This window comes from Mesoplodon bidens (assembly GCF_964165515.1).
Source record: "Mesoplodon bidens genome assembly, chromosome: 10".
NCBI lineage: Eukaryota > Metazoa > Chordata > Mammalia > Artiodactyla > Ziphiidae > Mesoplodon > Mesoplodon bidens.
This window is the reverse complement of record NC_138172.1, coordinates 77,235,332-77,250,113: the sequence shown is the minus strand read 5'-3', so window position 1 is coordinate 77,250,113 and position 14,782 is coordinate 77,235,332. Positions and strand designations below refer to the sequence as shown.

The 14,782-nt window shown below is 41.2% G+C and overlaps 1 protein-coding gene across 1 annotated transcript in view; it reads left to right on the top strand.

Moving 5' to 3' along the window:
* Positions 1 to 14,782, top strand: part of RCAN2 (regulator of calcineurin 2) — a 258,384-nt gene that overhangs the window by 45,045 nt on the left and 198,557 nt on the right. The gene's annotated exons all lie outside the window — the stretch shown is intronic.

Genomic DNA, 14,782 nt, shown 5'->3' with positions numbered 1-14,782 from the left:
TCCTTGCATTCCTGGGATAAACCCCACTTAATCATGGTGTACGATCCTTTTAATGTGCTGTTGGATTCTGTTTGCCAGTATTTTGTTGAGGATTTTTGCATCTATGTTCATCAGTGATACTGGCCTCTGCTTTTCTTTCTTTGTGACATCTTTGTCTGGTTTTGGTACCTGGGTGATGGTCGCCTCTTAGAATAATTTTGGGAGTATTCCTCCCTCTGCTGTATTCTGTAAGAGTTTGGGAAGGATAGGTGTTAGCTCTTCTCTAAACGTTTGATAGAATTCTCCTGTGAAGCCATCTGGTTCTGGGTTTTTATTTGTTGGAAGATTTTTAATCACAGTTTTAATTTCAGTGCTTGTGATTGGTCTGTTTATATTTTCTGTTTCTTCCTGGTTCAGTCTTGGAAGGTTGTGCTTTTTGAAGAATTTGTCCATTTCTTCCAAGTTGTCCATATTATTGGCATATAGTTTCTTGTAGTAATCTCTCATGATCCTTTGTATTTCTGCATTGTCAGTTGTTAGTTCTCCTTTTTCATTTCTAATTCTGTTGATTTGAGTCTCTCCCTTTTTTTCTTGATGAGTCTGGCTAGTGGTTTATCAATTTTGTTTATCTTCCCAGATAACCACGTTTTAGTTTTAGTGAACTTTGCTATCATTTCCTTCATTTCTTTTTCATTTATTTCTGATCTGATCTTTATGATTTCTTTCCTTCTGCTAACTTTGCCATTTTTTGTTGTTGTTCTTCTTCTTTCTCTGATTCCTTTAGGTGTAAGGTTAGGTTGTTTATTTGAGATGTTTCTTGTTTCCTGCGGTAGGATTGTATTGCTATAAACTTCCCTCTTAGAACAGCTTTTGCTGCATCCCATAGGTTTGGGTTGTCGTACTTTCATTGTCATTTGTTTCTGGGTATTTTCTGATATCCTCTTTGACTTCTTCAGTGATCTCTTGGTTATTAAGTAGTGTATTGTTTAGCCTCCATGTGTTTGTATTTTTTACTGATTTTTTCCTGTAATTGGTATCTAGTCTCATAGCGTTGTGGTTGGAAAAGATACTTGATATGATTTCAATTTTCTTAAATTTACCAAGGCTTGATTTGTGACCCAAGATATGATCTATCCTGGAGAATGTTCCATGAGCACTTGAGAAGAAAGTGTATTCTGTTGTTTTTGCATGGAATGTCCTCTAAATATCAATTAAGTCCATCTTGTTTAATGTATCATTTAAAGCTTGTGTTTCTTTACTTATTTTCATTTTGGATGATCTGTCCATTGGTGAAAGTGGGTTGTTAAAGTCCCCTAATATGATTGTGTTACTGTCAATTTCCCCTTTCTTGGCTGTTAGCATTTGCCTTATGTATTGAGGTGCTCCTATGTTGGGTGCATAAATATTTACAATTGTTATATCTTCTTCTTGGATTGATGCCTTGATCATTATGTAGTGTCCTTCTTTGTCTCTTGTAATAGTCTGTATTTTAAAGTCTATTTTGTCTGATAGGAGAATTGCTACTCCATGTTTCTTTTGATTTCCATTTGCATGGAATATCTTTTTCCATCCCCTCACTTTCAGTCTGTATGTGTCCCTAGGTCTGAAGTGGGTCTCTTGTAGACAGCATATATACAGATCTTATTTTGTATCCATTCAGCCAGTCTGTGTCTCTTGGTTGGAGCAATTAATCCATTTACATGTAAGGTAATTATCGAAATGTATGTTCTTATTACCATTTTCTTAATTGTTTTGGGTTTGTTATTTTAGGTCTTTTCCTTCTCTTGTGTTTCCTGCCTAGAGTAGTTCCTTTAGCATTTGTTGTAAAGCTGGTTTGCTAGTGTTGAATTCTCTTAGCATTTGCTTGTCTGTAAAGGTTTTAATTTTTCCATGAATCTGAATGAGATCCTTGCTGGGTAGAGTAATCTTGGTTGTAAGCTCTTCCCTTTCATCACTTTAAATATGTCCTGTCACTCTCTTCTAGCTTACAGAGTTTCTGCTGAAAGATCAGCTGTTAACCATATGGGGATTCCCTTGTATGTTATTTGTTGTTTTTTTCCTTGCTGCTTTTATTATTTTTTCTTTGTAGTTAATATTTATAGTTTGATTAATATGTGTCTTGGCTTGTTTCTCCTTGGATTTATCCTGTATGCGACTCTCTGTGCTTCCTGGACTTGATTGACTCTTTCCTTTCCCATATTAGGGAAGTTTTCAACTATAATCTCTTCAAATATTTTCTCAATACTTTTCTTTTTCTCTTCTTCTTCTGGGACCCCTATAATTTGAATGTTGGTGCATTTAATGTTGCCCTAGAGGTCTCTGAGACTGTCGTCAATTCTTTTCATTCTTTTTTCTTTATTCTGCTCTGCAGTAGTTATTTCCACTATTTTATCTTCCAGGTCCCTTATCTGTTCTTCTGCCTCAGTTATTCTGCTATTGATTCCTTCTAGAGAATTTTTAATTTCATTTATTGTGTTGTTCATCATTGTTTGTTTGCTGTTTAGTTCTTCTAGGTCCTTGTTAAACATTTCTTTTATTTTCTCCATTTTATTTCCAAGATTTTGTATCATCCTTACTATCATTACTCTGAATTCTTTTTCAGGTAGACTGCCTATTTCCTCTTCATTTGTTAGGTCTGGTGGGTTTTTACCTTGCTCCTTCATCTGCTGTGTGTTTCTCTGTCTTCTCATTTTGCTTAACTTACTGTGTTTGTGTTCTCCTTTTCACAGGCTGCAGGTTTGTAGTTCCCGTTGTTTTTGGTGTCTGCCCCCAGTGGCTAAGGTTGGTTCAGTGGGTTGTGTAGGCTTCCTGGTGGAGGGGACTGGTGCCTCTGTTTTGGTGGGTGAGGCTGGATCTTGTCTTTCTGGTGGGCAGGGCCACATCCGGTGTGTGTTATGGGGTGTCTGTGACCTTATTATGATTTTAGGCAGCCTCTCTACTAATGGGTGGGGTTGTGTTTCTGTCTTGCTAGTTGTTTGGCATAGCGTGTCCAGCACTGTAGCTTGCTGGTCATTGAGTGGAGCTGGATCTTAGCATTGAGATGGAGATCTCTGGGAGAGCTTTTGCCATTTGATATTATGTGGAACCAGGAGGTCTCTGGTGGACCAATGTCCTGAAGTTGGCTCTCCCACCTAAGAGGCACAAGCCTGACACCCGTCCAGAGCACCGAGACCCTTTCAGCCATACGGCTCCGAAGAAAAGGGAGAAAAAAAGAAAGAATAAAGAATAAAATAAAATAAAGTAAAATAAAATAAAAGTTATTAAAATAAAAAATGTTATTAAAAATAAAAAATTAAAAAGTAATAAAAAAAAGAAAGAAGAGAGCAACCAAACCAAAAAACAAATCCACCAATTTTAACAAGTCCTAAAAACTATACTAAAAAATAAAAAACAAAAACGGATGGACAGAACTCTAGGAGAAATGTAAAAGCAAAGCTATAGAGACAAAATCACACAAAGAAGCATACACATACACACTCAGAAAAAGAGAAAAAGGAAAAAAATATATATATGTATAAAAAAAAGGAAGAGAGCAACTGAATCAATGAACAAATCTACCAATGATAATAAACTTTAAATACTAAACTAAGATAAACAGAAAACCAGAAAGAAATTAGATGCAGAAAGCAAACCCCAAGTCTACAGTTGCTCCAAAGTCCACCGCCTCAATTTGGGATGATTCGTTGTCTACTCAGGTATTCCACTGTTGTGGGGTACATCAAGTTGGTTGTGGAGATTTAATCCACTGCTCCTGAGGCTGCTGGGAGAGATTTCCCTTTCTTTTCTTTGTTTGCACAGCTCCCGGGGCTCAGCTTTGGATTTGGCCCCGCCTCTGCGTGTAGGTCACCAGAGGGCATCTGTTCCTGCCCAGACAGGACGAGGTTAAAGGAGCAGCTGATTTGGGGGGCTCTGGCTAACTTAGACCGTGGGGAGGGAGGGGTACGGATGCGGGGTGAGCCTGCGGCAGCAGAGGCCGACATGATGTTGCACCAGCCTGGGGTGCACCGTGCGTTCTCCTGGGGACGTTGTCCCTGGATCACGGGACCCTGGCAGTGGCGGGCTGCACAGGCTCCCAGGAGGGGAGTCGTGGACAGTGACCTGTGCTCATACACAGGCCTCTTGGTGGCGGCAGCAGCAGCCTTAGCGTCTCATGCCCATCCCTGCTGTCTGCGCTGATAGCCGCGGCTCGCGCCCATCTCTGGAGCTCGTTTAGGTGGCACTCTGAATCCCCTCTCCTCCCGCACCCGGAAACAATGGTCTCTTGCCTCTTAGGCAGGTCCAGACTTTTTCCTGGACTCCCTCCGGGCTAGCTGTGGTGCACTAGCCCCTTCAGGCTGTGTTCACGCAGCCAACCCCAGTCCTCTCCCTGGGATCCAACCGAAGCCCGAGCCTCAGCTCCCAGCCCCACCCGTCCCGGCGGGTGAGCACACGAGCCTCTTGGGCTGGTGAGTGCTGGTCGGCACCAATCCTCTGTGTGGGAATCTCTCCGCTTTGCCCTCTGCACCCCTGTTGCTGTGCTCTCCTCTGTGCCTCCGAAGCTTCCCCCCTGCCACCTGCAGTCTCCGCCAGTGAAGGGGCTTCTAGTGTGTGGAAACCTTTCCTCCTTCACGGCTCCCTCCCACTGGTGCAGGTTCCGTCCCTATTCTTTTGTCTCTGTTTATTCTTTTTTCTTTTGCCCTACCCAGGTACGTGGGGAGTTTCTTGCCTTTTGGGAGGTCTGAGGTCTTCTGCCAGCGTTCAGTGGGTGTTCTGTAGGAGTTGTTCCACATGGAGATGTATTTCTGATGTATTTGTGGGGAGGAAGGTGATCTCCACGTCTTACTCCTCCGCCAACTTGAAGGTCTCCCCCTTAGAGGTTTAATGGGTGTTTTGATTCTTTCCTGATTAAATCATTCTCAGTCGATTGAAACAAGGAGATTTAGGAAGGAGCTAATCTCAGTCAGGAAGGCTGCTCAAGAATGGTTTATCAGCTGAACCAGAATTGGTTACTTAGAAGGACAGGGGCCTGGGGGGAGTTCACGGGAATCTGCTCACATCTATTTTGCTATTCTGATCTGTGACTGAATAATGGATTACCAAATATTCTCATTTAATTTGTATACGAAGTTGGTAAATCGCAGCTTAACAAATAGTGTTGGGTTTTAAAGTGACCTTGATAAAATATTGAGATGAAATCAATAAGATGTATTTCAGTGGAACCAGTTTCAAATGATTTAGATTACATCTTTATAGCCAAGGATGTGAATTTTATAGTTGGCCCATGCCTACCTAATGAAAGTTATTAAATGAGACAGAATGTCTTCCGGCTTGGTGTGATTTTATAGCCCCCATTCTGTGGACAGTCTCTGGGATATCAAATAATCTGATCCAGATTCAGTTTTGATTTAATTATATATACAGGGTTTAGGGTGATAAAGCAAGATGATCAGATACCAAAAGAATTGATAATAGAGGCACGATCACTGGGACTCTAGGAAAAAAAGTGTTTGGGGAGGCTCATGCCTCCCATTTTTACTGCCACATGTTTCTCTTTATATTCCAGACCTTTCTATTCCTCTCTTTACCTCCATTCCCGCCACCCCCCCCACTATCTTAATAAAGCTCACTTGCCTTGTACGTCATTCTCTCAGGATATCCTTCCCACGGTGTTCAAAGTTCATGAATCTGAGCCAGGAATTCTGATGATGTTTATCTTTCCCAACGGATGGACATTGGGGGCACTGTGCAAAGTTGGTGGCAGATATTTTTAGGTAGAGGGAAAAGAATCAAGAATGCTTTCCAGCACTTGTATTTGCCTGTGGGCAAGGCTGGCCATGGGGATTATCTAAAGTATTTGGCTTTGGGAAGATGCCTTCAGCAGCCTGGAATTATCTGAGAGATAAGACATCAGAAATGATGCTTGGTTTTCATTTCAGAGGTCCAGGTGGTTAGGTTGTAAGATATGTAACTTTCTTGGGTGAAGTTTTCTTTTCTGGCAAACAGACTTTTAATTCATTGTTTCTTGATATTGATGGCCTAGAGTTTAGCTTGTTTGTTCAATTATTATAAAGCATACATTTTAACTTCCTTAGCTGAGTGGGAATTTATAAAGCTCTTGTTTTCTGACTATCATGATTAAGTCTTGCAGTAATCTCTTCTCAATTTTCCCATCTGTCTGAGACACTTTTCCTAAGCCCTTTTCCTTTTTGAAGTAATTTGGAAAGTACTGACTTGGACTGCTCTTAATATAGGTAACACCATAGGAGATGATCTTCTGGTTATGTCTGTTTCTGCTTATCAGTATGATAAATATTCTGAGATGCTCATTTCTGCTATCCTATTTAAATTCTAAGTTCTGACACCTACAGAACAATTTTTTCAAACAGCTTCATGAGACCGTGATGTTCACTCCAATTTTTCGCTAGGCAGAATTCTGTGAGATTGTATTTTGATTTGACGCTTTTGCAAGGAGCGAGTACATACTTCAGTGTGGCTTGTTGTGGTCCAGATGGTTGGGATTTGTTTATATAACACAAAGGAGAACCAGAGCTCGAGAAAATTGGCATCTGAAACCAATAATGCAGATTGCTGTTTGCATGCTACAGCTTGCAGCATAAATATTTTTGTATGAAACACATTTAGAACCGGGAGCTTCACAGCAGGCAACACCTAAAAGTTATTAGGGGGTCAGTTAACCTTTGGCATTCTCCCCTGGATTGCCTTTCTACATCCAGCTGGGCTGCAAAATTCATCTTAAGACAGGTGAGGCTGGAGGGGCACCCTGAGGGCTGCCCTGTGTCTGTGCTGAAGATAAGTAAGGCTTTGCTCGATGGGACACTGGCAGTCACTGGTAGCTAAAGGGGAACAGTGTATCAAACCACCATGAAACCTTTAGCCAAATTCAGTTCAAAAAAGAGAAGCTTGAAAGGTGAGTTGTTATGGGCCTCCAAAAAAATTGTATTCATTTAGTGGTAATAATAATAATATAACAGCAGTAGCAAACCTTACATAGCCTGTAGCAAGTTGCCTCATACTCTTCCAAATGCCTTCTAGACATTAAGCCCTTTAATCACCGTGACAACCCTATGAGGGCGGTGTCTTTCTGCCTCTCTACCTCCCGGGCACGTGGAAGGGTTGTATTCCCTGGACCCTTCTGTCTAGTTCCGCCCAATGTATTGATATAAGCAGAAGTGACCTGTGTCACTTCCAGGCCAAGCATTTAATTGCCAATATTTGACACTGAAGAATGTTCTTTTTACTCTGCTCGGGCAACTGGCAATGTGCCAGGTGTGCCGTTCAGACAGTTTGGCTCACGGACTGAGGGCAAGGATGACACAGAGCAGGGTCCTGGGTGACCTGTGATAAACATGCAATGTGATTACAGCAACAAGAAAAGTCTTTGCTGCTTTAAGGCCCTGGAATTTGGGAGTTTGTTGTTGGAATATAACTTAGTCCACCTAGGTTGATACAGTAAGTATGATTACACAGAGGAGTTGCCCATGGTTTCACAGCTGGAGTGACAGAGCAGGGATTCAAACCTACGGAGTCTGTGCTCTTAAACATTATGCGAGGGCTTCCCTGGTGGCGCCGTGGTTGAGAGTCCGCCTGCCGATGCAGGGGACACGGGTTCGTGCCCCGGTCTGGGAGGATCCCACATGCTGCGGAGCAGCTGGGCCCGTGAGCCATGGCCACTGAGCCTGTGCGTCCGGAGCCTGTGCTCCGCAATGGGAAAGGCTACAACAGTGAGAGGCCCGCGTACCGCAAAAAAACCCAAAAAACAAAAAAAATTATGTGATACTGCCTCTTGATATACAAATATTTATTGAAAACAGGTATGATGCTTGGCTCTGGGGATGCAGTGGTGAACAAGACAGCATAAACGCATCGAATTTAAAGTCTACCAAAGAAAACAATTCAAATAAAACAAACATAATAAATCCAGTGATGCTAAAATCAAAAGGGCATTTAATATATATTTTCAACTATACTCGATGCCTTATATACACACACGTACACATGCACAAAAGATTTTCTTGTTTTTGTTATGTTTTGTTTTGCTTTTTAAATAAGCGGGCATTTCTGCCAACCATTAATGGCTGTATTCTTCCAGAAAGGGCATAAGATCAGAGGCCTAGCGCTTTGGGTTTCTTAGGCTTTGTGCTTCTCATAAATAGATCATCTCAATGCCTTGTGAGTGGCTGGAGTGATTCTAGGTTCAAAGATGTATATCTTTCGTTCAACATCACCACTAATATAATAAACCAGCTCCTTCTAGAGCTCAGCTGAGGACGCAGTGACCTAGTCTAACACTGGCAGCATTATGTAGTCACTCTCAAGGATTTTAGAAGGTTAATCTGGTTATTTGCAATTTTTACTTGATTCCCCACATAAGATTTGCCTTTACTCCAGTCTGTAGGGGGATGTGAATGTTCCCTTTGTACTTTACAACTGCAGGTCCACAATCTCTTATCTGCAGTATCGAAATCTGAAAAGCTCTGGAAACTTTCTTTATAACCCATTTTAAGACAAAACTTCACTTGACCCAATTCATTCAGAATCTAACCAGGACTGGTGAGAAGCTTCTTGTTGTGTGAATATTCATCCATCTCTTTGCAAAAATATTCCTGTCTTTAACCACCAGGGACTGCCCCAGACCTTGATGGAGCATTGCACAACATGAGGTATGCGTACCGTATTACATGCTAAATCCGCAAATCCTGAATTGCGATCATATCAGGCCCTAAGAACTTCAGACGGTGGGTTGTGGACCTGTAGAATATATAAAAATGCACTCACACCACATGTTCAAAAAGAAGGATGAATGCATCACTGAAATCTGGAATGCCATCAAGAAGAGTGATTAAATATATGTTTCCCATAATGAGATCTTGTGTTTATTAGAAATAAAGGACACATTGAACACAAGATGGGCCCATTCAGTTAGTTTAATAATAGTAATAACAATAATATTAGTTATGGCAGCAGCAAACCTTACATAGCATGTAGCCAGGTGCCACATACTCTTTGCAACGCTTTCTAGACATTAAGCCCTTTAATCGCCATGAAAACCCTTTGGTGTGGATACTGCCTGAGTGACCTTCCCGAGTCAAACTCTGACAGTCTCTGAGTCTCCTTCTTTGAGTGGCTACAGTTGAAAGCCTCTGACCTTGACCTGCGGTCACTGCTCATCCTGCCCTCATCCCTTCACCTGGTTCCTGACTAATGGTCTGGTCTGGGTCCAGAGGAAAGACTCCTAGCCCATCAGGGAGAGAGTTACTGTTCCATGCAAGTGGTTGTCTTAACTCAGAGGAGTTTCCATTGTAAAACATTTATGTCACCCCCACGTGTTTTGCCTCTCTATACCCTGAAATTCTGGAAGGCAGTCAAAATTTGTATTCTCCTTCATTGTATTTCCAGCACCTTGCTGGATCTCACAGATTGTAGGTAATCAATGTTGAATCGGACCTCCACTTCAGTGGTGACTACATGAAGATACAGAGGGATGAATTTGCCAGGATCGGCTGATTAATTAGAGAAACAGTCAAGAGCCGAGTGAGGCTTCTGGACATTTAAGTCTAGTTCATTACCCACCGTACATCTCCATCTCTAAATTCTACCATGGAAAACGGGTTCTAGAAATAAAGGTGGCTGTCCATCAGCATAACATTCAAGTCCAAACATATTGAATATAAGACAGAGAGAACTCAGGTGATTCAACAACAAGATTCAAATTAAACGTCAATGCATTGAGTCCATATCACTCTTGCAGCTAAGTAACACTCATATGAATAAACCTGTTTTACATGTCAATTTATATTTACATGGTATTTTAAGTTTTTAGAGGTGACTGACCTATTTACTAAGCCAAGAGAGTAAAAATTAAGTGTCTTAAACACATTTGTTTCCATAATCACTCCTAGAGAAGAAAAGGGAGAGATAAGAAAAGAAAAAAGAAAAGGCAGCAAGGAAAGATGAATTCCAGTGCTTTAGAAGACCTTGGGAATCTTGTTATGGGGATAGTTTAAAGATGGTTGAAAAATTCATGCTGAGGTTACGTACCAAAGGACGAACAAGCAGGTTAAATTTTTATCTGTAGTTTGTGTCGCTGAATATAGGTTGCAAAAAATAAAAATGAAGTGAACTATTGTGACCTAAGGGTGGGGAAAGGACAACCAAGCATGAATTTTATTTATTTATTTATTTATTAATTATTATTTTTTAACATCTTTATTGGAGTTTAATTGCTTTACAATGGTGTGTTAGTTTCTGCTTTATAACAAAGTGAATCAGTTATACATATACATATGTTCCCATATCTCCTCCCTCTTGCATCTCCCTCCCTCCCACCCTCCCTATCCCACCCCTCTAGGTGGTCATGAAGCACCGAGCTGATCTCCCTGTGCTATGCGGCTGCTTCCCATAGCTATCTATTTTACATTTGGTAGTGTATATATGTCCACAAGCATTAATTTTAAATATTAAAGCAGGAAATTGTTAAATTAGATACCACATATTCAAAGAATATACTAAAGAGTGTCACCGTTTCTCTTGTGCCATCCATTACAGGTGGAGGTGACATTTACAGCTTTCTTTGTTGTTTTCAAGAATGTTTAAATTGTAAAAAGACAGTGCCTATCATTGTACTCAGTAAGTTGGTCCTGTTTTCTCTTTTCTCTGGACAATGACTGGGAACCATAATTAGTCACCGCTAATCACTTGGAGACACCTGCCAGATGACAGCCCAGCGTGGGGCAGATTTGAAAGCTGCTGTAGGACATTCCCTGGAACCTTAACCTTTCTTGAAGTGACTAAAATATTCCAGAGGCATATTTAGTGGCTTGCTTCTCCACAGCACTGAGTAACCCCCTGGGGCTCAGGCGCCTGACAAGCCACTCAAAATGCCCCACTTAACAACCTGGAAATAATTGAGGCAGTGGGAAGAATTAAGCCCGAAGCACAGAGAGCTTTCTGTGCCAAACTAGTGGGTGAGCGTGCATTCCTGTTGGAACCTGGGGAAAAACAGCTGCCATGTTCTGAGGAGTCTGGGATGCTATTAAAGAGGGACTTGGAGCTTTCTTCCCTTTTTGGAAAAATGAAGGTGCTTGGAACCCGGTTCATATGGTTTCCATCAGAGCTACTCGTAGCCTGTTCAGTGACTCTGTGACTTGTTAGAAGGGACTTCCACGGGCAGAAGTTGTCTTAGGGCACACTGCCTGAGACAAGGCAGGTGAATTTGTAAAAATGGCACCCTTTCCTCTCAGCTGATGGGGTAGCTGAAGGCCTGAGCAGTTGTGGTTGGCTTGACAGGTGGAGGGCAGGCTGGATTTCACCCTCCACTCTCTTCCCGGACCAGGAGCTCTTGAGAAATGCACAAAAGTCACACCCATCACAGCGTTCCAGGTCTATTATGATCATTGTCAATTATTTCCAATTTAAAAGGATTTATAAATTCAAGGATAATTCTTGCATTCTCTTGCCTAAGAACATTACTTTTTTTAAGATGTGGTTTTGGAGATGGAGCCCAGGGGAAGGGTGGGGGAAGATTAAGACTTATTATTATCTTTCCTTGCACTAACCAGCTAAAGTTGGCCTGGGCTTCACCTGGCCTTTTTCAGCTTTTTTGACTCTGGTCCCAGTTTCGTGGTCACGAAATTCTTTGCCAACTTAGAGATAACCAGAGAAAGTCAGAGAGTTTGGACATGAACTTTAAAACTCTGCCAAGGTATCTTTCATTGCAGGCCTGACATTTAGCTCAATGGATGAGATCAGAGTGATATAGATGAGCCAATTGCCGATTCCATTAGTGTCACGTGACATTTACTCTGTGAGAGTGGGGTTATTAGTGTGCTGCTTATACATGTATTTCATTATTGTCTACTCAACCATACTCCCCTATATAGAATATATAGAAATATAACATGTAGTTTGTCTTTTTAAGTTTGATCAGTTTCAGGGAATATTTTGGTAATGTTCTATTTTACTGGGAATGTTCTATTTTACAGCATAACCATCGTTTTAAACAAAAAAGCCAGCATCTCTATCAATGTTTTGAGGGGGAGACCCATTGATCAGATGACATAGTTAAGATTTTTCATCAAACGTATTGAAATATCACTTCTTATGCTCTGTTCAGAACCTACAGTTTCCCACCAGATTTGTAGCTATTATGAACTCCATACTATTTAGTATATTATTTATACATAGAGTACACCACCTTATGGATTGCCTAGTCCAACTGGATGATTGTAAGTATCTTGAGGGCAGCAGAGCAAGCTCCTCATCCTTCTGTGTCCTGCACTGTCCAGCTCTGGACCTAACAGGGGCACTGACAGAGAGGCAGGAGAGCAGAGAGAGGGTTTGGGTTCAGATGCACTTGGGTCCAATTCCTGCCTCATCTACATCCTAATTACATGATCTTGACCAGCTTAACAGCTTTGAATCTCAGTTCCCTCTTTGATGAGATGAGTTCACCATACCTTCTTTATAGGTTTGTTGTGGGATTAAACGAGGTGACGTGGATCAAGGAGGTGGCATAAGACTAGATATTCTTGGTAAACGTTGGTCTCTTCCTCCTTCGTTCTTCTCCCCACCAGATAAACCTGTGACTGTCTCTGGTTCCAGGAAGGAAGAGCTTTTCTAAAACCATGTAAACCTAGGTGAAAGAAAGGCTTCATTTAGCCAACTCTTTGTAGAGTCCTAATGAAGTTGCCCTTTTATACCATAGCCTTCAGTTTCAGGAAAGTTAATCTCAGTTTTTGCCACATGAAAGCTGTTTCTGCATTTGTTGTAGGACACGTGGTTCACTGTTCCCCATATAAAGTTCAGGTGATACGTTTCTTTTAGAAGATAGTGCCAAGAAAACTCTGTTGACCCTGGGGAATTGATATTTTTCTCATTAGGAGAATTATGTAACTTACATCTTCCCAGGGAGCTCAAAATAAAAATTAATACTCAGCCATAGCCACTCTTTTTATTCTTATTGGTCTTGATATTCTGTTTCTCTTGCATTAACCTAATTGTGTGTATGTGCAGTGCAAAAATTTCCTCTGAATTATCTGATCAAATGTTGTTCATATTTTTATTTGTTCATATTGTTTTATGAAAGAGTCATCTTTCAACATGTAAGGAGGTTGGCCAGGAGTTACTAAGGTGTATTTTGCAGATGTTTGAAATTCCACTGTGAATCAAAAAAAAACACCTAAATTAGTAAATTATATATTTTTAGAATAACACACACACATGCACAATTCTTTTGCTATAACTCATTATTTGGAAGAATAGTTTTCAAACATCTTCAAGGGAAAAATGAAGCTTGGCCATCACAGTTAACAACAGCATCTTCCACAGCATGTGGGGTCTGCGTGTTTTTAGAAAAGCACCTGGTCACATAACTGATTCTTAAGTTTGATTCTTAAAGCTGATCCTTATGCTACTATTAATTTGTGAGAAAATGAACATGTATAAGCCATTTGAGAATATGTGTATTTAAGTTTGTTCTTATACTAAATCACTGCTTTTGAACCCTAAAGGCCTAGAGCCAAATTATTTCTTGGGAAGGTACTGCAGTTTCAAGGCCAGACACCTGAGATTTTTCTTCTTCCCTTCAAACAGACTGGTTGGTCTTGTGTTCTCTCCAGTGAAAAAACTTGGAACAGAAGTCCACTTGCAATGAATCACTGTGTCAGTGAAGTTCAAGACTCTGCAAGGAGCATAGAAGAGGAAGGAGTTTAGCTCTTCAAATAGCCTCTCCTGAAAATTTCAGAGAAAGGAGAGTCTTCATTGTCAGAAATTTGGCGCTGATAACGGGCTTTCATTACATCTGCTTCCTACAGATAGTCCTGCTCTACACGTGGGAGTCAGGAGGATGGGGACATGGTGATTTAGAAAGAGGAGGTGAAAGGGAGTCTACACTGGGTTTCCTCACCTGGCCTTTGCCTTGCTTCCTGTCGACAGCCGGACTCCTGGCTCCAGTGGGGTTATCTTTCCCCTAAACAAGCACCTCTGAGTTCACATGTCTGAGCAAGTAGGGTCCCTTTCAAAGGGCTCCTTTTTTTCTAGAGCTTGGGACTCTTGGGAATTCCAGAAATGCACGATGAAGGCATGGCTGCAACAAGGTCACCTTTTTGAAAAAGAAACACTCACTGCACATGTAAGACCTAAGTGTATTAAATAAGATGCAGAGCTGTTTTCATTATGCCTATTTATAATGCCCCCAGCCCTGACTCTCAAACCCGTCTCCTGCTTTGTTGAACAGAGGCTCGATGGCATGAGGATCATCCTGTCCCCAAATATCTCGTACAGTGACCTAGAGTCTTTTGGAACTTGAAGACTATTTTCTGATCAAGAATTCCCTTTTTAATGAACATACCCTCAGGAGATATGATATCCTTAAGATATATGCTAAGATATCCTAAGATACCTAATCGACATACCCAGGGCAGGGCAGTGACTCATGAATATGCTAGCTAGGGCAAAGAGTACCACGTTAAGCAATCCACTCAATCCATCCATTGATTATTTAACAAATATTGAAAATCTGTTGTGTCCCAAGTATTGGTCTTGGCCTTGGGAGTACAAAGATCGAATGAGATGCAAGACCTCTGGAAGCTTGATGTTGACTGGGATCTGATAATTAGAGTACAAGTTGGCTGAAGTAAGAGATTAAGGTAGATACAGCATATTATAGGAGCCAGAGAAAGGGCCACCTCAGAGGGGAAGAGAAGGCTCTGGAATCTCAGGGATGTATTTTTCTGTTTTGTTTTGAGCTCTGCCTTGCACCTAGACAAGCATCTCTAAATGGACTCATCCTTTGCCATAGAATGTG